The sequence below is a fragment of the Bufo gargarizans genome, unplaced genomic scaffold (assembly GCF_014858855.1).
Source record: "Bufo gargarizans isolate SCDJY-AF-19 unplaced genomic scaffold, ASM1485885v1 fragScaff_scaffold_330_pilon:::fragment_2:::debris, whole genome shotgun sequence".
NCBI classification, from domain to species: Eukaryota; Metazoa; Chordata; class Amphibia; order Anura; family Bufonidae; genus Bufo; species Bufo gargarizans.
The window spans coordinates 300,345-313,694 of record NW_025334095.1 but is presented as its reverse complement, the minus strand read 5'-3'; the positions used below and the strand labels follow the sequence as shown (position 1 = coordinate 313,694).

Below are 13,350 nucleotides of genomic sequence, written 5' to 3'. Positions count from 1 at the left end.
TTGCAGTTCGGGAACTCTATGCAGACTACTTTTACAGCCCAGAGGGGTCTTTGCCATGGCAGAGGGACGATATTCGTGGCAGTGTTTGATATCTTCTGGTCAATTTATTGTGGTATTTAAGTGTAGGGACTCGCAAGAGAATGAGGACCCTTGACGTGGGTTTGCGGGCTGAGGTTTTTTGGCCATCACATAGTTTAAAGTAAATATAAATACTAATTATGTTTTCATCAAAATGTTAAGGACATTAACATTGTTAGTATTTTTCCTATATGGTCCAATACCAATACCTCATGTTCACATTACCCAAATACCGATTATGTTCCTCTAAATAAAGTGATTTTTTTGGAACTATTGTGCATGTCTATGTTTATTGGAAATGTGCAGAACTGTAAATGTTTTGTGTATTTGAAAAATTAACACAAGCCAATTGAAAGTTTTGTACCAAACTTTACAGAAAACATGTTGAACACAAATCCAAATCCCAGACAATCACATAAACGATAAAAAAAAAAGAAATAACACAAAATATAACATTGGACCATATCAAATCAATGGTCAAACAGGTCTTGCGTAAACAAGCCAGGCCCATATGTTGAGCCTGGCCGTACATGGCCAGGATCTGTGGCCCCAGTTGCCAAACTCGGCTGATAACTTGGCTGCCCAACAGGTGGTGTAGGGTCTTGTGACCGGTGGTATGGTGGTTGGGGGAAAGATGGACCTTGAGGTGGGTGTGGAGGCTGGTGGTAGCTGCGTCCATGCTGGAGAGGTGGGATGTTCAATATGTGTCTTCGCAAGTCATTAATTTGCGAGTGTATGTCTCCCTGGTAAGGGGAGGCATACATTTTGATTACAAGGGCCACCGAAGCAACACCCTCGTGATGTTTTTCTGTATGGACCTGCTTCAATAAAGGAGCAAGGCCCCTCAACATCGACTCTTCAATGCCATCACTCCTCCTCTGGGCAAGGAATTCAATGACTCGGGCATCTATCATCTCCCGAGTCGGTTTCCCAGAGGAAGAGTGAGGGACATTGTGGTGACGCCTGGGCTGCCGCTGCTGTACTCTTTCAGGGCTCTTTCAGGGCTCCGTGGTGAAAGGGTGGGCTGGGCCAGTGATGGCTGGTCAGGTTCCTCAGCCAATGTTAGGGCAGGACTACTTGCAGGGGAAAATACTGCCAGACTGTCACTTTCACCCGTCTCAGAGTCCTCTGGGTCATCCAGACTGTCCACAGTACTGTATAGAAAAATGACATGAAAACATATATTACATCATTACATTTCGTAATGTTTCAAAAATAAAACCAGCTGTGTGTGTACTATACTATATACGGTGAGCCTGCATAGATCACATATTGTTTAATAATGTTGGATTATCACCTTCAATGGGAATTTTCCAAAATAAAAAAACCCATAAACATTACTTTGGTTTATTTTTTGATAAAAACGCCAAATGGGAAACTATTTGTAAAACATTGTTTGGCGTTTGGAGCTGTCCAGCACAAAACGAGGTATACACATTCAAGGACCAAAACCAGCGCTGATATTCTGTCTGTATCGTCTGTATCTGGCCTGCTTCTACCATGCAAACCTATTTTAGGAAAACCAAAAAGAACATAATTTCCAGGCAACCAACATGGACCAGGCATCACAAGGCCATGGTGGTAGTAGTAGTTAAAAATCAGCTGGAAGGACGCAGTTGGAGCATCATTATACTCTATTATAAATAGGAGAATGTAATTGTCATTTTATAGTTGAACTTTTAGAAATCCATGTTGTGGTTTGTAAGCCAACATTAAAACTATGTAAATGACAATTACAGTACAGAACGGTTACAAAATAAAAAACAAAAACAAAAAAAGTTAGCATGTATGTTCCAAAAAATATGAACAAAACTAAACATACACAAATGACTACACTATTCAGGGCCAAAAAAAGGTAAGACGGTTTGTCCAGCTTTTTCATATTTATGACCTATCCACAGTATAAGTACACAAGATCAGATTGGTGGGGGACCAACAGCCGGCAACCAAGACGATCAGCTGTACGAGGAGACAATGCGTGCAGTGCGCACGTGCCATTTCCCTTCTCTATTCCTGCTCTGATATGTTACTTGATCTCGAAAATAGTGCCACACAGGAGAAAAAGAGAGACGGGAGGCGGCATGTGCGCTCTGCACGTGTCGTCTCATCATACAGCTGTGGTGCCGGGTGTTAATCCCACACAAAAATGATATGGATCACCTACACAGAGGATAGGACATCAATAGTACAACGCCACACAACCCTTTAAATTCTTTACGACTACTGCTAACCAAGATTATGAACTATTGATAACCTGCAAATAAGGATTTTTGATCCACAAAAATACTTACGGCCTCAAATCCATCACCGGCCTCAAAAATTGGCCGTGTACAAGTATGGCCTTTTCTTGGAGCTGCCTTCCCCACTCCGGCCTTTGGCAGTTAGATCACGGCTGAATTGATCCCGGCATCTGTTCCACCGGGTTTTTGTCTGTTTCACTGTAAAGAAATCAAATATAAAAATTACTCAAAAAACATTAGAGAAACAACTATTAAATAATAACAGTACAAATACTAAAGCGAAAATGTTAAGCTAAATCAAGTCGCCAAATCAGAAAAATTTCCGAATTTGCAAGATTATACAGCACATGGCACAGTAGTGCAGGTGTGGGGAAACTAATGTACAGGAAGGAGGAGATTAGTCGTGCAAGCCATTTGTATTAAAGGGGTTCTGCACTTTCATTTCACTGATGATCTATCCTCTGGATAGATCATCAGCTTCTGATCGGCAGGGGTCCGACACCCGGGACCCCCGCCGATCAGCTGTTTGAGAAGGCAGCGGCGCTCCAGCAGCGCCACGGCCTTCTCACTGTTTACGGCCGGGCCGCCTGCCCTCTGACGTCACGACTTGTATCAACTAGAGTGGGCGCGGCTAAGCTCTGTTCATTGAATGGGTGTCGGACCCGCGCCCACTCTAGTTGATACAAGTCGTGACGTCAGTGGCCGGGCGGCCCGGCGGTAAACAGTGAGAAGGCCGCGGCGCTGCTGGAGCGCCGCTGCCTTCTCAAACAGCTGATCGGCGGGGGTCCCGGGTGTCGGACCCCCGCCGATCAGAAGCTGATGATCTATCCAGAGGATAGATCATCAGTGAAATGAAAGTGCAGAACCCCTTTAAAATACTTTAGAATATGGGATGGTGACAACTATAGGATGCTCAATTACAACAGGGACACATGTCACCAAATAAAACGTGCACATGCAGGTTATACATGACTACTGTTTGCTGTAGCAAAGGTAGGGGCATCCATTTAAAGTAAAAAATGATGGGGTATGGTATTTAGTGCACGACTCTTCCAAAAACCATGTACAGGCCTATGCAAAATGAAGCTGCCCCTCAAAATATACTCATGGACTTTATAGCTACATCATTTAGGGACAGACAGGGCAAGGTCAGTACAACAACATTTTTATTTTATTTTATTGGCACAAGCTCTGGCAGACAGGTTTGCCATGCAAATTATAGGAATAAAACGGGCGCGGACGCGGATAACAATCGGGTGTGCCTCCCATTGACTTAGCGGTCCCATTGCCTTGGATGCGTCCGCGAACCGTTTTTCGCGGACAAGAATAGAAGAGGTGATATTTTTTTGACGGACTGGAACCACGGACGCGGATAACAAACAGTGGACTACCAGCATTTTCAACTGCTCCATAGACAATGAATGGTTCCACATCCGAACCGCGAAATGTGCGGAACGGACGCGGAAACAAACATCGGTCGTGTGCATGAGGCCTTATATAGGGTGGTATAAACCTTCCAGCTACTGAAAGATCACATTTGACATAATAACTGTCACTTTATCATAAATTCAACCAGAAAAACACAGGAGCAGAGAAGTGCCTTTTTTCCGGCAACATTCTTTGATAGTACAATTTGTTTAAAGATTAGAAGATACTGCGGCACTCTATGTCTTCAAAAATGTTCCGTGTTTATTTCACCAAACAAGCTTGGCAATCAAGTTAGTGTTCAGATATTGAACTGTTAGGCCGTTTCACACAGTCAGAGTTCGGTCAGTGTTTGATCAATGATTTAAAATGATTTCTGGTCAAAACCAAAAAAGTGAAGATTACTCAGAGATAGTGTATAATGGAAGGATTTGCATTTGTTCTGTCTGTGTTTTGGACCTTCAAATCACATATACTGATGAAAATCACTGCTCAAACACTGACTTAGGGTCCATTCACACGTCCGCAATTCTGTTCCGCATTTTATGGAACGGAATTACGAACCCATTCATTTCTATGGGGCAGCATGATGTACTGCCCGGACACGGCATTGCGGACCCGCACTTCCGGGTCCGCAATTCCGATCCCGAAAAAAATAGCAATTGCAGACAATAATAGGCATATTCTATTAGTGCCGGCAATGTGCGGTCCGCGGAACACACATTGCCGCTGTCCGTGTTTTGCGGATCCGTGGATCCGCAAAACACGTTGCGGACGTGTGAATATACCCTTAGGGCTCATGCACACTAACGTATTTTCTTTCCACTTCTGTTAGTTTTTTTTTGCGGACCATATGCAGAACCATTCACTTCAATGGGTCTGCAAAAACAACAGAAGATACTCCGTGTGCATTCCGTTTCCGTTGCAAAAAAAAAGTAGTGCCTGTCGTATTATTGTCTGCAAATCACGGTCTAAGGCCCCATTCAAGTAAATGGGTCTGCAAAAAATACAGAACGCACACGGAACACATCCATATGTCATCCGTATTTCATCCGTATTTTGCGGATCCATACTGTAGAAATGCTATGCCCAGCCTATATTGCTCATGTGTTTGGTGTATTCACAGAGTACCACCCTAATTAGCCTTTAATCAAAGCGCTAAAATTACCCAACACAAATATGCAAAACACAAAACACAAATATTTTATCAAAAGAAAGGCTGTGTAAGTACAGCAGTCATTCGTATTCCATAATACGGGATAGGGTGGATTTCTAGGCAGGATGGTGATGGTCTGATGGGGGACCTTTCCCTGATTCTCATCCTATGCTATAGAACGGAATGGCCAACCCGATAGGGGCGATCCCATATTCAGGAACCTCCTACAAGCCCTCGGATGGCCTTGAAGACAAATGTGCAAGGCACCTAGATACCCTACTATAAATACAAAAAAGAATAAACACTGAGTACATCAAAAGAAAACAAACAAATGAATGCTAAATACATAAAAATAGATGCTGAATACATGCTGAGTACATCAAAGTAAAAAAACGCTGAATACATCAAGGTAAGTCATTGGTCAATACAGAATGATGAATAGATGCTCAGTACAGTTTCTGCAATATCAGATTGTATCCTGATTAACACAAAACACCTTCAGTTTGCAAAGGTCATCGCAATCAATTTATAGGTCCCTTAGCCCAACGCGTTTCGCGTGTTTTGTAACACAAGTTGATCATAGGTAAATGATAGACGTTGATATTCATTCAGCAAGAAGGCAATAGTCAGAAGGTAGGGCCGATGGGCCTGCAAACACCCTCACATTTGATATATGTAAATAATATACATCCTCCCATAAGATGTAAGGTAGATACTGCTTAATCAAAGATTGCAGAGGAATAAGGTACTTGCGTGCCCCATATATTAGATACAGGTTAGATGTCAGCCAGTATGGTTACTGTTAACCAGGATACACGGGTCGCTGTAATATACTGTCTGCATCACTTAGGCGCAAAAAACGGATCGCATACGGAAACCATACGGATATGTTTTGTGGAATAATGGAATGGAAGAGGACGTAAATCAGAGAAAAAAAAAAAACTTCAGATACGGAACATCGTGTGCATGAGCCCTTAGGCCTCTTTCACACGAACATAAGGGCTCAGTGGCCGTGCTGCGGACCCCAAATTACGGTCCGCAATGCACAGGCACCGATCGTGGGCAGCCGCATGCAGATCGCAGACCCATTCACTTGAATGGGGTCCGCAATTTGTCCGTTCCGCAAAAAGATAGAACAAGTTCTACCAGCCATGTGCATTCCGCATCACGGATGCAGACCCATTCACTTAAATGGGTCCGCAAATCTGGAGATGCGGTGCGGAACAGAAGCACGGAACGGAATACCATAGAAGCACTCCGTAGTGCTTCCGAGGGGTTCCGTTCTGTGCTTCCGTTCCACACCGCATCTCCAGACTTGCGGACGCATTTAAGTGAATGGGTCTGCATCCGTGATGCGGAATGCACATGGCTGGTGACCCGTTTATTGCGGAACCGCTGTATGTGGTCTGCAGCACGGGCATGGAGCCCTTATGTTCGTGTGAAAGAGGCCTTAGGCTTAGGCCTCGTTCAGATTTCCATGTCCGTTTGAAGTCCGTGAAAAAAATCTGTACTTTAGGAGCGCTTTTCCCCAGAGGAGATCAATGGAAAGCACCCTGTTTTAAAAATGAGTCTCAGCCTGTACTAGGCTTCCAGGCTCATTGTTAGTATATCCCAGTTCAGGCCACTAGATGGCAGCACTGAATCGTGATAAAGTGATTTCTATACAGAATAATGGAGCAATTTACATCTGATGATTGTAAGTTGTGGTCTACTTGTGGGATTTAACAAAAAGAAAAAAAAAATCTGAAGAACGTTTTGAAAATATAAAAAATAAAAATAAACCAAAAAAAATTATAGAATTATGGGCATCGCCGCATGCGAAAGCACCCATACTATTAAAATATTTTTTAAAAAGTTAGACCATATGGTGAATGGAGTAACAGAATGTTTTTTAAAAAAAAGGCAGTTTCGAGCTTTTTTCATCACTTTATCTCCCAAGAAAATTGAATAAAAAGTGATCAAGTCATACACAACCCAAATGTTAGCCCCCACACATCAGTGGACATAACTATAAAAAAGTTAAAACGGTCAGAATATCGCAATGAAAAAAAATATATATTTTTACGAAGTGAGTCCTGATGAGGCTTAGCTTGCTGCAGTGAGCAGGCCTATAGAGGTCCTGAGTGGGGGGATGGGCTGTTAGGGTTGCCACCTTTCCCAACAAAAAATACTGGTTACACAAGTTAAAAAGGTTGGTGTGGGTTAAGGCCGAATGCACACGGCCGTGTTCCGCGGCCGAGAGCGGTCCGTGGTAACACGGCCTGGCATCCTGCTGAGAGCAGGAGCGCACGGCGTCATTGGTTGCTATGACGCCGTGCGCTCCCTGCTGCCGCCGCAATACAGTAATACACTGGTATGATCTATACCAGTGTATTACTGTACTGTGGCGGCAGCAGACGCACGGCGTCATAGCAACCAATGACGCCGTGCGCTCCTGCTCTCAGCAGGAATCCAGCCCGTGGTTCCACGGACCGCTCACGGCCGTGAAACACGGCCGTGTGCATTCGGCCTAATACGGGTGTTATTTGATCATATTTTACGTTTTGCTTCATTTGTTTTATCAATAAAAGCAAACTTTTCACTGTTGGGGACACCTTGTGTATTTAAGTTTCATTTAGCCTCTATTTTTAAAATGTTTCTATGGGGATTCAAACTCACAACCTTCTACATTAAGGGCAAAAACCTTAACCACTGGGCTGTAGAGCTCAACGCTAAGATTTTGCTGAAAAACCTCATAGAAGTTTCTCTTTTATTATATAAGAGAACCTTCTATGAGGTTTCCCAGCCATGACTTGTGCTTTATAGCCCAGTGGTTAAGTGGTTATTCTTATTGGCACATTATGGGGGGCATTATGGCATCTGGTGGCACTAAGGGGGCATTTTTTTACTAGCACATTATCGGAGGCATTATAGGGGAGAGCGGCACTATGGGGCATTATTTGAGGGCACTATGGGGGAGAGGAGCACTATTGGGGCATATGGTGGCACTTAGAAGGGGCATTTTTTACTGGCATATTATGGGGGACACTATGGGGAAGGGGGAGAAGAGCACTATGAGGGCATTTACTGGGGCACTATATAGGGGTATTTTATACTGGCATACATTATGGGGACATTAGCTCAACAGCGGGCACTAAGCGGGGGTATTTCATGTACTGTCATATTGTAGGGAGAATTATTAGTACTAGGAGGTATTATGCAGAGCTTTGCTACTACTAGGGGGCTATGAGGAACATGATTACTAGTATGAGCACTATAGGGGCATTATTACTACTGTGTGCTCTGGCAGAGAATTATTTCTATTTTGGGAAGCCCTGTTACTCTGGGGGGCACCCTGCCACAGTATCAGCTTAGCACAATAATTTTTGGGGGACATTATCTTTATAATATTATTGTCTGGGCGCAGTTATTTTTTTTAGAGCACTGTGTGCCAATAATTGTTGAAGGGGGCACTATCTGTGTGGTAGTAGTATTTACAGAGGGACTGTTTCTGCAGTATAGTATTGGGGGTGGCAGGAAAGGGTGTTCAGAAGATGTGAAGATGATGGAAATGTGGGAAACTAATGTCTGTTTGTTAATCTCTGCAGAGATGGGAGATGGCTGAAAAATCATCATGGCGGTCTGGTGTGAATGGAGAAGATAAAGAAAGAGAACGTCTACAACAAAGGTGACATCACTGGATGTAAGAGGTATCTGGCGGTATGTAGGAGAGGAGATGCTCCGGCTCCTCCCCCTGCCATTTGCAGAAGGAGGATTCAGAGCTGGGTGAGGACGGTCAAGGGGGGCAGCAGGCCACGGGCGGGTGGCAGATGGTGGGGGGAACCACAGGCCTTGAGCAGGATCTGGGGAGGGAGGAGAGCAGAGGAGCTTCCTGGCTGTAGCCTGCTGTCTATTGTATGATGTGAAGCAGGCAGTGCAGCCAGGACAGACCTCCCCTCTCCGTATGATGTGTAGAGACAGGCCGCAACTATAGAATGTCAGCTGTACAGTGTTTGTTGGGAGTGGCCTATTATATGGAGGAGGGGCTTTTAATAATGGGCGGGGCCCAAAAATGTTCTATTGTTCTATTCCTACAGAACTTTTAGAATCGCCAAGTAAAAGAATCAGCGCAACACACTACACCCCTTCCCCGCATTTTTAAAATATAAATGCCACATTATTTTGCCTTTTGGACCCCCCCTAGACAAAATTCCTGGGTGCTCCCCTGGTAGTGTCCCACTATGTAAATGTGGGCACTACTCAAGGGTCAATTGGGTTACTTTGTTCTCCACCTCCTGTGGAACATGGTCATGGTATTTTGTATTGGATTTTAATGTATGTTGTCATATTATCTCCTGTGTACCAGGCCTGTTAGGGGTGTAGTTCCTCCTCCTAGGCAGTAGAGGGAGCTAGGGAACCCCCTAGTATATATAGTTAGGCCCAGACAGGAAAGGAAAGAGTCAGTCCAGTCTAGTCCAGGAGGCTAAGTAGTGCAGTCTAGCCTGCCTAAAGTGCTTAGCAAGTGAAGCTCAGAAGTTAGTCCAGGAGAAGAAGTTGCCTCCTGAAGATATCTAGCACCTTGAAAAGTACAGAGCAGAGCCACTTTTATCCAGCCAAGTAGAAAGATAAAGGGCAGAAGGATATTTACAGCAAAAGGATTTATACCAGAGGAAGGTTTCCCTACCCAAGGATAAAGCCAGCAATAGGGCATACGGGCCTTGGAGAAAGCCAGACAGGATCTGAAGAAAGTTCAGCCTGATTTGTGAGTGTTATTCCCTCTGAGTATCTTGCAAGAACTTTGCCTGCCATTTATGTGAAGCCTGCCTGTTACCAAGTCCCTGCATATGGAACTAACTGAAGCCTGTATATAGTTGAACTGTTCAGTAAAAAGGAGTTCTGGTTCACTACAACTGTGTGTACCTCAATTATTCCTACAACAAATCGGTGTGCCACCGTTACCGGCACTGGCGTCACAAACCATAAGGGATCTTGCCACCAGCACACTAAACCTACAACACCCAGGGCACCTCACCTACCACCAGACCTGGTCCATATACCCAGAGAGTGCCCCAGAGGATCTATGTGCCAGCCTCTCCATCACTGCTGTATGCCTGCCCAGGGTATATAAAAACTGTGAGTACCAATAGCAACCCTCGGTCTGTTAACTGTCCCCTGTGACCTTACATTCGCTCCCCCTGCAGGACTGGCGTATTGCAGGCGTTGGTTAATACGGGTGTTATTTGATCATATTTTATGTTTTGCTCCATTTTTTTTTCTCAATAAAATCACATTTTTCACTGCTGTGAACATCCTGTGTATTTAAGTTTTATTTAGCCTCTATTTTTAAAAAGCTTTTGTATGGATTTGAAATCACATCTTCTACATTAAGAGTCAAAACCTTAACCACTGGGCGATTGAGCTCAATTCTAAGTCAGTGCTGAAAAACCTCGTAGAAGTTTCTCTTCTGTTAAAAACAGCATAGAAATCTCTCTAGTATATAAGAAGAGAAACTTCTATGAGGTTTTTCAGCAGTAACTAAACATTGAGCTTTATAGCCCAGTGGTTAAAGTTTTTACCTGTAATGTAGAAGGTTGTGAGTTCGAATGCCCACAGAAACATTTTAAAAATAGAGTCTAAATTAGATTTATAAACAGGGTGTTCCTAAGCATAATGACAATGCTTGTTCATAACACTGACTCCATATATGGACATATGCATATATGGAGTCAGAGCAAGGACCCCTAAGCTGGGAAATTCCCCACTCTGGAGTCCCGACTGTTCAGCTATTTGCGATCTGCCGGGCAGGACTGAAGCAGGGGGCCCCTTAGAGGATCGGGGACCTGGGCAATTGCGCAGTTTTACGCCCCCTAATGCCTGCCCTTTGCGGATGCCATCAATGTTGTGTTCCTGTTTTTTCACTGACCCATGACTATAATGGACGTGTGTCGTCCTCATCTTGGACCAAAGTAATCCATGTCACTGTGATTTTTTCACTGACCCACAATCAACTGCAAAGGTTGCACATATGGCCTGTCTGCCCCTGATCATACTGCTGGCTGAAATGCATGTGGTCATGTGCATGACACCAGGTGATAGATGCTGTTAATATCACAGATATGCATCTAAATATACCGTAAGTAGTAATCAAGAGGAATTCTTCTCAGTAATTCCATTGAATAAATGGAACGGATCACTTAATTTTTTCTAACTTGCTTTAATTTTCTGTAGATTTTTTATTATATTTTCTTTACATGATTATGGGGACAGTCATCCTGAGAAAACTGTTTTTAGCAGGCATTTGGAAAAAAATAAAGCAAAGGCAGAAAAAAAACATTAATTTGTATGCGCTATGTGCAGAAGTAACTGTGCAGAGGGGGAGAGGAAACACACGTTATGTGTCTCCATCTTTATAATAGTGATGCTGCTGTTCATTGTAGCTCTCCCTGTGATGATAATAAGACGACGACTGACCATCCCTAAGGCTAAAATGAAGGTTCAGTGGCCAATGTGAAAACTGCAATATTTATCGACAATAACATAAAATGAAAAGGCCACCAACAACATTAAAATAAATAAAATACTTGACTGTATTGGAAGCTCAATTCAGGGCCTCCATCACAGATTATATAAAAATAGTATGGAGAAAAGTCCTGCTCCGCTAAAATAAAGTGTTGTCCTAAATGGAAACTGAACTGATCCCATTTTAGTCAATGGAATTTGTTTGGCTCCATTCCTGTCGGCTATGTGCCGAATCTGGACCCTTTTGCTTCAGAGATAGCAAAAGGGTCCAGTTCCGGACTGCCTCCCCGCAAGTTCATGGGGTCAGGGAACAGGGTATGTTCTAGAGCAGGGCTGGCCAACCTGCGGCTCTCCAGCTGTTGCAAAACTACAACTCCCAGCATGCCCATAAAGCCTACAGCTATCAGCCTACAGCAGGTCATGGTAGGAACTGTAGTTTTACAACAGCTGGAGAGCCACAGGTTGGCCAGCCCTGTTCTAGAGAATGGCACAGTCATTTAGCAAACAAAACAATTTTTAATAATTTAAAAAAATGGACAACTGACCAGAAGTACAAATATCCTACAGCAGACGTTTTTACAAACAGCTGTCCAAAAGTACTAATGTCACAGAGAAGAATAAAATTAGGGTGAATATGCAGTGTGACATTTCTAAAAGGAGACCATGTTTATAGCTGGCCAGAAGTACTAATGTCTGATTAATTTAGTTTTGGTGCAGGTTTGAAACTATGCCATATTTGGAGAATGCTACAATTTTTATGTACTGCTGGTCAGAAGTACTAATGTCTGCTAAATTACATTTTGATGAAGGTGCAGAACTGCAACTAAGTGGTATGTCAGCAACTGCACCAGTAGCAACTTGGCAAGGTGTGAGTTCAGCTGTCAAAGCCTTTGCTGTGTGCGCCGTGACACTCATGCCATGCTTGCGGTTGCCGGTGGCAACATGTTGCTGTTATGGCATATGGTGGCAGTGTCTCGGCTTTGGCTGTGTGCGCCGTGACATGGTTGCCACGCATGCTGTTGCCGGTGGCAACGTGTTGCTGTTATGGCATGTGGTGGCAGTGTCTTGGCTTTGGCTGTGTGTGCCGTGACATGGTTGCCACGCATGCTGTTGCCGGTGGCAACATGTTGCTGTTATGGTATGTGGTGGCAGTGTCTCTGCTTTGGCTGTGTGTGCTGTGACATGGTTGCCACGCATGCTGTTGCCGGTGGCAACATGGTGGCTGGTATATGCACTTCCCCTTTAAGTTGTATCCTTCCCCTGTCTGGTGCTGTAAGGGTTAACCCCCTGATTGGGTGTGGTCGCTTTGGGCTATTTAGCTTCTGCTGGAAGCCTGTAGCTCAGTGTTCCTCCAGGCTTGGTGTGTGCTGGTGGTTCACTGCTCCTGGCTTTACCATCTGTCCAGTGAGGGCCACCCTTGTGGTCATCAAGGTCTTTCCTGTTTCTCCCTTGTATCCTCTTTGTACCCAACCTCACTTGTATGTTTGGTGCGGGTTTATGTTCAGGGTTTGTTGTATGTCTTGTTTGTTTGAAGAAAAGTAAGAAAAGTCGACAGGCACTCTTTATCTGGTTTTTAAGAATATTTATTGGTTGACGTTATACAGAATTTTATGTTAAAAATGTTGATTTTTATCTTTATTTTTTATATTTTATATTTGTTCATTAAAAATTATTATTTAAAATTGAAATGGTTTGTCGGTTGTTGTGGTGGGGGATGGGGGGGGGCTGGGGTGTGGTGCTGATGTGGTCACCTAGGTTGTGAAGGATTATTGGTTATAAGTATAATCGAAAAATGGGAAAATAATCGGAAAATGATCGAAAAAATATAATATAATAATCGAAAAAATAATCGGAAAAGTAGGTCGATACGGATCGATCAATTGCAAAATAATCAAATCCAAAGTAATCAGTGAAGAAGTGATCGATAAACAAAAAACGTTACAAAAATAACAT

General features: G+C 43.6%; 1 long non-coding RNA gene across 1 annotated transcript in view; it reads right to left on the bottom strand.

Annotated features, from left to right (window-relative positions):
* Nucleotides 1-488: 488 nt before the first annotated feature.
* The window catches only part of LOC122922409, a 37,735-nt gene continuing 24,873 nt past the window's right edge, over nt 489-13,350 (bottom strand). Inside the window, exons 2-3 of the long non-coding RNA XR_006387135.1 lie at nt 2,370-2,516; nt 489-1,232 (exon numbers count right to left, since the gene is read on the bottom strand). This is a non-coding gene — a long non-coding RNA (uncharacterized LOC122922409). The remainder of the gene's footprint in view (nt 1,233-2,369; nt 2,517-13,350) is intronic.